This window comes from Periophthalmus magnuspinnatus, chromosome 14, assembly GCF_009829125.3.
Source record: "Periophthalmus magnuspinnatus isolate fPerMag1 chromosome 14, fPerMag1.2.pri, whole genome shotgun sequence".
In the NCBI taxonomy this organism is placed as follows: Eukaryota; Metazoa; Chordata; class Actinopteri; order Gobiiformes; family Gobiidae; genus Periophthalmus; species Periophthalmus magnuspinnatus.
In genome coordinates this window covers 24513335-24525560 of record NC_047139.1, presented here as the reverse complement: position 1 = coordinate 24525560, position 12226 = coordinate 24513335, and the positions used below count along the sequence as shown (strand labels likewise).

The 12226-nt window shown below is 37.3% G+C and overlaps 1 protein-coding gene across 1 annotated transcript in view; it reads left to right on the top strand.

The window, feature by feature from the left end:
* The first annotated feature begins 8164 nt into the window (after nucleotides 1-8164).
* Nucleotides 8165-12226, top strand: part of specc1 (sperm antigen with calponin homology and coiled-coil domains 1) — a 58385-nt gene continuing 54323 nt past the window's right edge. The window contains exon 1 of the mRNA XM_033977905.2: nucleotides 8165-8259. The gene's annotated coding sequence lies outside the window, so the exon portion shown is untranslated. The remainder of the gene's footprint in view (nucleotides 8260-12226) is intronic.

Genomic DNA, 12226 nt, shown 5'->3' with positions numbered 1-12226 from the left:
AGTGAGGCTGGTTTCTATTTCAAGCAGAAATATGTCTTCTTTAACCTTCGACTTACTGATAAAAGCCAGTGTTACCCATCTACTCTTCTAACAAGATGTCGGCCAAATAAGTCTCTATTTCTGTGTTTTATTTGACTTTGTGTGTCATTGATTCAGAGTATCCTTTACCTGTCCTTAAAGTGCCTACAGCATTGAGTGTCCCCTGACTCTCCTATTAGTCTCCATCATGTACAACTAATTAGCAATCGAGTAATGTGGTATTTATAGTGAGATCACATGTCCAGTGATACTTCAGTGGTTGAGTCTGTTTGAATATAGAATATCTGTGAAGTGAATGTCTTGGGATGTTCATCATGTGATGAAGTGTACTCAGAGTTTTGTCCTTCACATATCTCTTTCTGGTGTCCTGGATATGGCTCATATGTTATTCTCACGTGTTACAAATGTTGGGAATTTTAGGTACTTTTTTATGCAAGGTAAATAACTACAGTGTAACTACAGTAAATAACAGTGTTGTCATTTCTGATACTCAAAACAAGTCTTCTTATCTTGGAGTGACCTTAAGTGAAGGGATAATTTGTAGGAAATCAGTTTTAAATGCTCGGTGCGAACTGTGAACTTTACATTCTTAGCTAGCTATTATTAGCTATCATTAAAATAAACTACGGTGGACAAGACAGGATGTAATTATTGGTAAGCCATTATTACTGGTGTAATAATTAAGGTAGACTATGTAACCTTTATGATAGAGGATGCACCTGTTTGTCTCCTGCTTGACGAGCAAGTGGCAGCACCAGGCCAAGTTAAAAGTCAGATCTGGGGAAAGGTGATGCTGCTTACAGAAGTTTTAAAAGTGATTTTCTTTACATAATACACCTTTTAAATTGTCTTTATACTTGACTTCACCTTTCTATAGCTGTACAAGTCATTTTGCTGTAGTCTAACCTTAATTGTGATGCAGAGAATTGTTCCGTAATGAAAGCCTACTTTATTATATTTAAGGAGTGGTGTACCTAACAAAACCCTCAAGCATCTTAACTATCTACCTGACAAGCCACTTAGAGCATTGTTGCTTTAAATCTGTATAAGAAAGAATTGATCTTTTATCTGTCAACTTTAACCAATCAGTTGAAGGTTAGTCATTTTTCATGTTAACAGAAAATCACTGGCCTGTAAATAATACAAGAAAAGAATGTGCAAAGCTAAGTGGCTTGTAGTTCAATATTAGTAATGCCCTTAATGACTGAATACACGTCTTCTGTTATAGCGAACAGAGCCATACTTTCTAGTGAAAATGCAATGTCTGCAATAAAGGGATATTGTGCGTCCCAAGGGGCACTATGGCATGTCCTTTCCCTGTGTGCAGATATAATTGAGCAGATAAGAGGAGATGTGCAGATTGGAGCAGGACTGGACTCGAGTCTGGTAAATAAATAGCAGCACTCACCACTTCTAAGACTGTGTAGGTGCTAATTTAACTGACTACTTCTGTGGACAGATGGCACCGAGCCTCCTCCAACTGAAATTTTGCCCAAGCTGTGAGTGCCAAAATCTTATGTAATAGAAATTAGAAATGCATCAATCCAGCTTTTTCTATTTCGATACCGATGTCGATACTTTGGCTTTAAGTATCTGCCGATTCGCAATATTAGCCGATACTAGGGCAGAGACTGAAAATATAATTTATTTCCTTTTAACACAAACAGCATATATTTAAAGTAATTACAGAACAGCTCTGAAAAAGTTTACTATTATGAGATGTTGTGGGCCAACATTGGCCAGTAAATCCTCTTATTACACCGATTTATAGACCAAAATGATATATTGGCTAAACCAGTATTGTGGAAGCCAATATCTGAGCCACCAAATTTTTCAATATCAGTGTCGATATCCTAAGCCAGTATCATATCGGTACATCCCTAATAGAAACGCACCAAAGTGGCACGATACACATAACACAATACATGCTCCTATATCGCTTCAATACACTTGTTAGGGTCATAACATCTTTAAACTTACATGTCATTTTTTGGTTGATAGTATTTCAAATATCTAATGAATCATTTAAGGACTTTGATCTTGTCGGGTTCAGTCATTTATTTCTTGTATCTAAATTGCTGACAAAGTTCAAGCTGATTTTGACTGGCAACAAAAGCTAATGTTCTATTTATTCTGGCACCTGCATGTGTATTTAGTGTTTAGTCAATTAATCAGTCAATGGCATCTTGGTCAGCCAACATTCTTATGAGTCAAATTGCTTTTGCTAATTGCCCCAATGCCCCATTTAAATTGAAACTAAACACTAGTTTAAACTGTATATATGGTATTTTAATAGCATTATCCACTACTTCTAGTCATTTCTGGCAACTTTACTGCAAAGTAGGTAAATTTGTAGCTCTCTGGTCAAAAACACCAAAAGTTTGTGCTGGCCTTGTAATCAGAAAGACCTGGCTGTAATTAGGGCAGTCTTGTGTGATGTCACCAACTACTGGAATTTGCAAACATCTAGCTGCAGGGGCGGAGTTTGAAGTGACCAGACCCTGCCCGTCCTCCTGTCTCACTCTCCCCTTTAGTCCTCCAGGTACTGCCCAGTTTAGCAGCTCTATTTGAAATGTGGTTGTGGCTGGTGTTTAGTCCCACTTTAATACTCTAATCATAGCACAGGGCACGTCTGTAGCTGAATCATTTTTTAGTAGATTACAGTGTATTGTCTAATTTATAGCCTGCTGTCCATGACCATGGCACAGAATGATAAGATAACCCATTTTATGCAAATGGTCATATTGTTTTGCATAATATGTGTTTCTGACAGTGATGGATGATTGTAGCTCTTATTTCCTCTTAGTTTGAGCAGAGCAGTTTTCAGGAAGCTGCCACATACTTGACAACCATCGCCGTCTCCCTCCCTGGCTCAGAGGAATGCTTCCATGAAGGATTCATCCAGGCCAATCCAGAGGTTCAAATACAAAACTCTTTGTCAGGAAGCACCAATACAGGAATACTCGCCACGCACAACAAGCCAGTCCTGTTTAGCTGCGCGTGTGTCATTAAAATGTTTGTTCAAATATGCCCATTGTAATTTATATTTACAAAACATGGTCACACCCATTGGCCACATATTCAGAAGGCACAAAGCAGGGTTAGTGCTGTGAGTCTAATACTCAAAAATTCCATTGTGAGAAAAGACTGTGTTGTGGTTGGCTGCTCTTTTCTTTATTTCTACGTGGTTCTCATAGATGGTACTGGTGTTTCTTTGGAGTCCACCCACAAGAGCTGCATAATATATAGAGAGAATTAAAATCGCAATTTGAGTTGGTATTTTCAAATCGCAGTGGTTACAGATTTTTTGATAGTAGGATGTCCTCTACAAAGAACAAAATTGACCTTTTTTATTCAAAAATCTAGTTGTTCAGACCTGGGATTCTTGTATTAGTTTATCAGTTCATATTCACGTCTTCTCTCAAATGTTTGTGATACTGGAGTTGTCTATAATGTGCACTGTGACCAGAATCCTACTTAAACATAAACATAATCTCAAAAGTAAACATCATTTCTAGACTCACAATTAGATTTTTTTTAACGATTACATTTTTTTATATTTATTTATTTTTTTACAATCACATTTTTTTTCGAACAGCCGTCTCTCTCAGAATTACAAACCAGACAGGAAATCACCACTAGCTTTAATATGGGGCCAATAAAGGACAAGAACTTTGACACTGAAGCAGGAAGTTAGGCCTCTGAGGGAGTGCAGATCGAGGAACCATGTAACAGGATGAAGTCGATAAAATATGCATGACGACCGGCTATATCTGCTCCCACTGCGCTGTGTGTAAATTTAGGACAGAGATGGGGATACTCGGAGGGCAAATTTTCTGTAATGTTATGTAAATCGCAAAAAAAGACACAATGCCAAGGAAAAAAGTATTTACAAAGGACAGTTAAAACAACATACTCAGCAGTTTACTGTTGTGCAGCCCACTTTGAACGTCTGAATTGAACTTGTTTATTGATTCAACACTGAATCAATACAAATCTTCTGCAAAGTGCCTTTTCTAAAAACTCAGCCTTTTTGATAAATAGAATAGGCTCTTTTCATGGAGCTGCTTGGCTAGTTCCAGTCCAAAAAGTGCACTTCCTGGTCCATTCATTGTGTATTGGAAATTAGGCGTGTCAAGCTAAAATAAATCAATATTTAAACACCAGGCAGCACACAGCAAGTTACAGATAGATAATCACAGACCTTTACCTTTAGTATGATGTAAATACTTCACCAGAGGAAGCTTCTGATTTTAGAAAAGTAAATATTTATGTTATGCTAACTGAAATTAAAATGTGTATCATGTATCACTATTAAAATAGCGATACAGTCTGAATGATTTTGCACAGAAAAACAATGGAACTGTCATTAGATGTATTTTCATATAGTTGTTTTGTGTTCTATTTTGAGATTTAGATTAGGCTAGCATTAGCGTTAGCTTTGAGACACAAATGCCTACTTTTATAAACACGCAGGTTTCCTCCAGTTAAGTGCTTACAGCGTTGTAAAGGTCTTAACATGGCGTCTGTGATCATCTGTCCGTAACTTGCTCTTCGCTGTCTATTTATTTATTTTAGCAAGACTCTGCTAAATCCTCTTAGAGAATGGTGCACTTTTGGAAAGAACTAGAAAAAGGCGGCTCCTTGAAAAGGGACTATACTGCAGGCACCATCTTCTACTATTTTATTAAAGGCTAACTTTACTCTTGGACTGCATCATTTTGTGATTTCAATTCAATTGAAATATATTGTGCATCCCCAGTACCTTACATTGTAACCTCAAATATTTTCTAAGGACAACAGATTAGTGTTGTCACAATAGTAAAATGGCAAATTTAATTTCAATACAAAGAGACTCGATACACAATACAGATACATGGTTGTATACGAGTCTGTGTGTCTTATACTTGTTCTGATTCAGCTCATTCTAAAGCTATTCAGGAAAGGTTCATTACTGTCCTGTGAATGTGAACGTTTTCCTTACTAGTTTTAGTATTGATTAGTATCTGATATTACTTAGTACTGATAATACTTTTGACAACTCTGAAGTTGACAACCCTTTGTGATTTGATAATTGTATCTGAGGTTATAATCTCAAATTATAACCTCAGATGTTTTATAAAGACAACCGCTCCCTCAACATACATTGTATTTAACTGCACTGTGACTGACCTTTGCTGTCACATTATTTTACCCTTGCCTTAGTCTTAGTCACATATTTTTGTGTATAAGCAGACTACTAGTTTCATGTTAGTATTGGGAAAGCATTAGTATGACTTTCACATCCTCCCAGTAGAAAGAGGAACACACACAGAGACCTTCACAGTAAAGTACAACAAAGTAGATTAGGATACTGTATAATGGACCTTGTAATTTGATCTTGGTGCAACGTCAGCCACAGCAATATATCAATGTCCTAAACTTCAAACAATATAAGAATTTCTCTACAAGGAACCTGGCTGATTTTACCAATAGAAACCTTTAGTGATTTGACCAATTTAACTTAAAAGTGACATATAATGTGAACATGGCTTTTGAAAGCCCTTAATTAGCTTACTCAAAGTTGTATTTTAATTGGTTAATGTAATTTTGAGTAATCCTACCCCATATCTCCACTCACTGCTCTGTATTTACTTGCGATTATTCCAAAAATTGAGACTCCAGGTCATATATGTAGGACTTAGAAAGGTCTTGTATCCATTTTTCAACAATAAAAATATGTAAATCATAATGTTCTGCTTGTCACAGTGACATAATGACTTTATAAAGAGGCCTGTCAGTTCTTTGATTTTGAACAGGAAGTCAGTGGACCTGTTTCTTACTTTCTTTCGTATTTCGTTACAACAAACAGATTGCTAATGATTGATGTATACTTATAGATATACTTATACTTTAATACTAAATACTACGTCTTCTTTAACAGTATTTTAGATATATTTTAAATAAATCTAAAATAATGGAAATGCTGTATTTTTAGTTTCTCTTAGTCATCACAGGCTGATTTGCTATGCACAGTCATATCCCGTCTTGTAAGTGTATGCGCCGGTTCTGACTCAGTGCTTTTCCTGTTGACTGAAGAGGGAACGAGGAAGATTGTCTCTACAGTTAGACCTGAAGTGTCCTGTTTGTATTGATTTGCAGTAGGCAGCTCCTGTGTCGCTTAATGACGGGAATCCCCATAGAGTCCCCTGTCTAGTGTCTGGTATGTTCACTCATTATTTATTAAAGAATAGCTGGCGGGCTGTTGTCCTGTGGTTGGCTGCATGTACAGGGCTTGTATGACCAAACTGTATTGACTGACTGGAGTCTTGTATAGTGGTCCGGCTTGTCTCTGCTTATGCACCTGTGCTGGGTTTGACCTTTGGTGCAATTCTTGAACACAAATGATGTTCACAAGTAGATGAAAGATTTATTGAAAAATGTCTAGTGTTTTATTGTGTATATTGTCTATAGTTACTAAACCATTACTAACAATGACCCTAAGGAGAGACACCAACTCTAATCTTCTAAACAAGGATATACAATGATATTTCTGCTCTTTTGTGCTTAACTTTATGGTCCAGTCACATTTTGTTCAAGTAAAAGTATTGTTAGAAGTATGGAAAGTACTTAGAGAAGTACAATTTTATTAAAAGTTCATTGCGAAAATGTACTTGAGTAAATGGAACTACTAGCCAGCTGTCGTTTTTGGATTACATGTGATATTTCTCTCAATTTTAAGTCATTTGGAAAGAGGAGGGTCTTTCAGTGGAGTTTTGGCCAATCAGTGCCGCCAATTGACATTGCTATAATAATAATACAGTATAGTTTTTGGCTGAATAAATGTATAGCGTTGTATCTACAGTTTTTCACCTGTTTTTGCTGGAAAGTAAACATGATGTTATATATTATAGGTATTATAATGAAAAATAAACATTGCCCTGATCATAAATCTCACTGAACAAATCCGTGGATGTGTGAAACTGGATATAGCCGAGGTGCAGTCAGAACAGTATTTTACAGGTACGTTTAGTGGTGTTTTAGAACGAGAGGAGAGTCTGCTTTTGTAGGATCAGCACAAAAATCCCAGCATGCAGCGGGGTGTGAAACAGCATGTGCAGCTCAAACTCTTCTTCAAGTATTTTTTTGATTCCGTCCAGCGGCTTTTAAAAATGCAGTTTAGTGATGTTGGAGGGGTGTGGTCGCGTTCCACAGCACCACGGACCACAGTCTGGCCCTGCTTCACTGCTCTGCCCACACGCTCCGGGCCTCGCATCAGAAATCTCCCATCTCCACTACACAGGCCTTTATAGTGTGTACATGGGGACGTGAGCCTGGCACAAAGAAGAGCTGTGTGCGCCGCTGACCTTTGAACCCACAGGCCCTTCAGAGGCATAAGATTGTTTGTTTGTGAAGAATTCGTGATGGAGTCATAAGTCTGAGAGGCTCTGAACTTCTTCGGACTTAGACGTAAAATGAATATAGCGCAGAATAAAGAAGTATATTATATATGAGACATCAGGCACTGTTTTAGTGTTTGTTGGCTCTGCTTATCTGCTGCTTGATAGTGATGTTGATATTTTGTTAATAAAGATGGAGATAAACAATATAAGAGATTTTATAAAGTCAGTCAGGTCTTGAATCTCAAAAGAAGACGTTCAGGTGACAGGTCCTGACATATTTCTCTTAACACGCACAAAACGGACTGAATTATTTTATTTCTATTATTATACTATTATTTATATTATTACATTGCATGGGAAAACGTCAGTGTTGTGTATTTTATTTTAACAATACTGTGGAACTTTCCAAGCAAAGCAATTAGACACCCAAGCGGAAAAGTTCAGAGAGTCCCTTATAAATTACATTAACCCAGCTTTAAACAGCTTGAAACGAAAGTGAGGACTGTTTGTTATTACTGGAATTTTCACTGGGAAGTAGCAGTAAAATGTTGTGGAATACTTGTACTTGCCCACAAACCACTGTATTCTGCTTAAACCAGACAAACTATACATCAACTACTATGAGTGCATATGGGGATGTGTTGTTCTCTCCCTCACTTGTCTGGAAAACATGTAGAGGGACCATGCCCACCTCTGGGATTGGTGACTCTCTTCCTCTTTCTCTCACAGAGGAGGAGGCGGCTACCACTGCTACTTCCTCAGCCTGTATAAAAATCAGTCATTTCTGGTAGTTGGATTGTGTGCTAGCATTGGGAGTGGACTCAAGGCTTCGTCACATGTGAGTAAAACTGGCCAACTTTTACATTTTATTTGGTGTTTATGTTGGCCAGTTGACTTTTCGGTGAAGGTTTGGTTTGGAGTGATTCATGTCGTCTTGGAGAAGAGAAGTTTAAAATAGTGATGATAAACATGTGTGGAGCAGACATTTTCCATAATTTCTGTATTTTTATAGTGTTTTTCTCAAAGGGAAATTTGAATGTGGGCGTGCTTGGCCTGTCTCCTTTTTAAGCTGCTGAGAACTAAAACTGTAGAGTACATTTTAAGATGCTGTTAGGAGAACTAAACTCCACACAAAATACTTATAGCTTATAATTTTAAGTAACACTGCCTAAAAGTCAGGTTTGTAGAAATGTAAGCCTGCTCTTAGTAAATAGAGATGTTTTTCTGGTGCTATAAAACATCATTTTTGGGTTAAATGTAACACTTTGTGACTTTAAATGAATATAATGTATTGTTTTGTGTTGTTTTTGCACTGCACCTGACAGTTGCCTAATGACATGAGACAGGAAGTTAACCAGGTTGTTTGTAATAGTGCATTTCCACATAATCCTTTTACACTTACGGCTGAAATCAGTGTAATCAGCTGTTGTCCTAAGCAGAGCATTTAAGGTCATAGAATGGTCAGTGATGAAGAGGTTGAGTTTCCTATTGAGCATAGAGCCATTAGTGGTTGTGGTAAAGCAGCAATGCAATGAATGTTCATAAACATACTCTCTGATGCATAATGTACATTTAGAGGATTCTCAAGAAGTGGAAAGTAACAAGATATGTTTGTTTTGCAATAAAGAGGTCTGAGTAATGCCAGACAGTATAGAAAAACACATTATATAAGTACAATATTTTATTTTTATAGCACATTTACAACAACAGCAGCTGCGCAAAGAGCTTCACATGCACAGTAAAATGGTTATAAATAAAAGTACAAAAACATAGCTTAGGCTCAGTGATATGGGGAAAAAAAGAATCAAGATTTTTCCCTCATATTGAAAGCATAGACAAGTGGACTTCAGGCATAAAGAGTAGGGTGTCAGGATCACTACAGGTTTTATTTTGTACTGAAAAGCCCAATAATTCTGAAGAAATCTACATTTAAAATTTAGAATGAGATTAATATTTTAATCCAAAACGCATGCTCTACCATTATCGACAGAGACACATACAGGCACGTTACAGCAATTGGCAGAAAAAAGTACACACTACCGCTGTCTGCAAAAACACATACATGCACACACGCTAATGCTATTGACAGAAATGCACACGCATGTTACTGCTATCGGTAGAAACACCTGTGATGCTAAATTACGTCTTAATTTTCAAACATAAACGGTGACAAATAGTCGTTTACTTTCCATAACTTTGATTTGAATGATTAGAAGCACCAGAGGAGAGAAAGAGGAGAAAAGGTGAGGAGCTGCACACACAGAGGTACTGGACCTTTAGTCAAATTGGGCAGAAGTAAAAACTTGTGAAACACGAGGGCATGCGAGGAGACATTAAGAGATGCTGTGTTGCCCTGACTCGGAGCGTTCAGTCAAACAACAGTTAATCCTCCTCTTCAGTAGGCTACCATGTCCTCTCCATTCCACAGGATTGGCTGTAGACCTGCCCATTAAAATGCACTTGCCTTATCATCGACTAAAGTTTTGATCTATTGGCACAGCCTTAAACATAACCTATATGAAAAACCAGACAAAATAAATAGAAATACTGCTCGATCTGTGTAAAAAGCCAAATAAATATGTTTTGAGAGAATATTTAAATGACTCCAGTGACTTGATGTGCTGCTCAGTTTAGGGAGCAGCACATCAAATGCCTCACTGAGTTTTTAATTGAGATCTGGGTGCATTTTAAATAAACTCGTTTTCTGACCTCACTGGTCTTTGGACATACTATTTAGAGTTTGACCAATATGGGTTTTTTGATGCCTGGTGCTGCCATTTGTTTAGAAACCAGAGCAACAGATGGCAGCCAGTAGGCTCTGATGATATTTTTGGGCAGATATTTTGGATATTCAAGGCTGTTAAACAGTGCAACTATTGCCCCATATATAAGCTGATATATTGGCTGACCTTTATTTTGGCCTATCTCTAGGACATATGATGATTAAAGTTCAGTCAAATTTCAAAGAAAGCCCTGTGAGATATGCATCAGTGATTTAACCCTCTGCCATGGGCACACAAAATGTATAAAATCAAACACTAAAACACTCACACTTGCACTTTCAGTTTTCTAGTCTTGTTTATAGATTGTGTGTGATGTTAGTTTCATCTTGCAGGCTGTTTCAAAGTACTGACAAATAAGATTTTTGTCTACTTCCTTTTTGTACTTTTCTTTTATCTGTTCAGCTGCACAGACCCAGCAGCAGCAGAGGCTCACTGCAGTGCCCCATATTCACTTTTAGATTATACGGTCTACTTTTTAACAATATAATTTAAGGCAATTACAGCCCAGCTCTAAGCATATGGCTGTGGCGTACTATACTTTATATTGGACTTTTAATTTGCTATTTTGAGCCTTGCCCATGTTTAGGCTGTTACTACTAACCACAATGTCTCTGTTTGTTTTGTTAAGAGTTTCCCTAGCAGCTGTGATGTAAAAGTCTCGATAGCTTGATCTTTATATATATATATCAACGTTACCTTTATTTTTATCTATCTCTAACTACAACATGCATTTGTGTCCAGTGAAACTAGGCCAATGTAAAATAGGACAGCAGTAGCTTGACAGAAATCAGACTCCAAACTGTACATAGCAACCTGAAGCAGTTAGATGTGGTAAATTAAAAGTGTATTTACTGGGACACATGTTTGAATATGTAAACTGCAAAGGCTACAATTTGTGAAGTACCATTATTTTTCCCACAAACAACAAAATATGCTGTCCAATTCTGCATAAAACTGCTAACCCTGTTGTTTAGATCTGTACAAACATGTTTGAAATGTGATTCTTGTCTTAGTTTGTCAGTTCACATTTCAGTCTTTTTGTCAATTCTTCTGGATGCATTTTGAACTAGTTTGAACTAGCGAATCTAAATGCAATCACAATTTCCCAAATAGTTCAGCCTTATTTTCAGGAGTGTAAAGAAGGTGTTAAACGATCCCAGACAGGAGGTAGTCACAGGACAGACCCTTGAGAGATGTGAGTCCCATGACGACCTCAGCAAACACACAAACTGTGATAGAGGCTGATCAGATAACTGTGTAAGTGCAGGCATGTTCTGCTAATATCCTGCAGTGCTAACTTAGGCTAACACACTCAGTAGATCATCACCCTGTAATCATAAGTACAGTGTCACAAGAAGAACACTGTTTACTGTTTATTAGCTACTCGGTATTTGTTTTGTTCTTGTTGATGGTGATTATAATCTTCTGAGGGGCACATTATGCAGCAGTAGTGCCACCATCTGTTCACCATTTAGAAAATGTAATAATAATAATAATAACAATAATAATAATAACAACAACAACAATAATAATAATAATAATAATAATAATAATAATAATAATAATAATAATGACAATAAAATTAATCGAAAATTAAACTGATCCATAGGTTGGCGGTGTGATTCTAGCTCACACAGATGAATGCTGTCATTGTGTCCTTGGGCAAGACACTTAACCCACCTTGCCCTCAGTGTACGCAGACACTGAGGGCAAGGTGGGTTAAGTGTTTTGTGTATGAATGTGTGTGTGAATGGGTGAGTGGTTCCTTGTAAAGCGCTTTGAGTGCCTTGAAGGTGGAAAAGCGCTATAGAAAAATGTGACCATTTACCAATAATAATAATAATAATAATTGGATTTATAAAGCGCCTTCGAGACACCCAAAGTGTTCTACAGTACATTATTCATTCACTACACATTTGGTGGTGGTAAACCACAGTTGTAGCCACAGCTGCCCTAAGGCAGACTGACAAAAGCGAGGGTGCCAATCTGTGCCATCGGTCCCTCTGACCATCACCAACACTC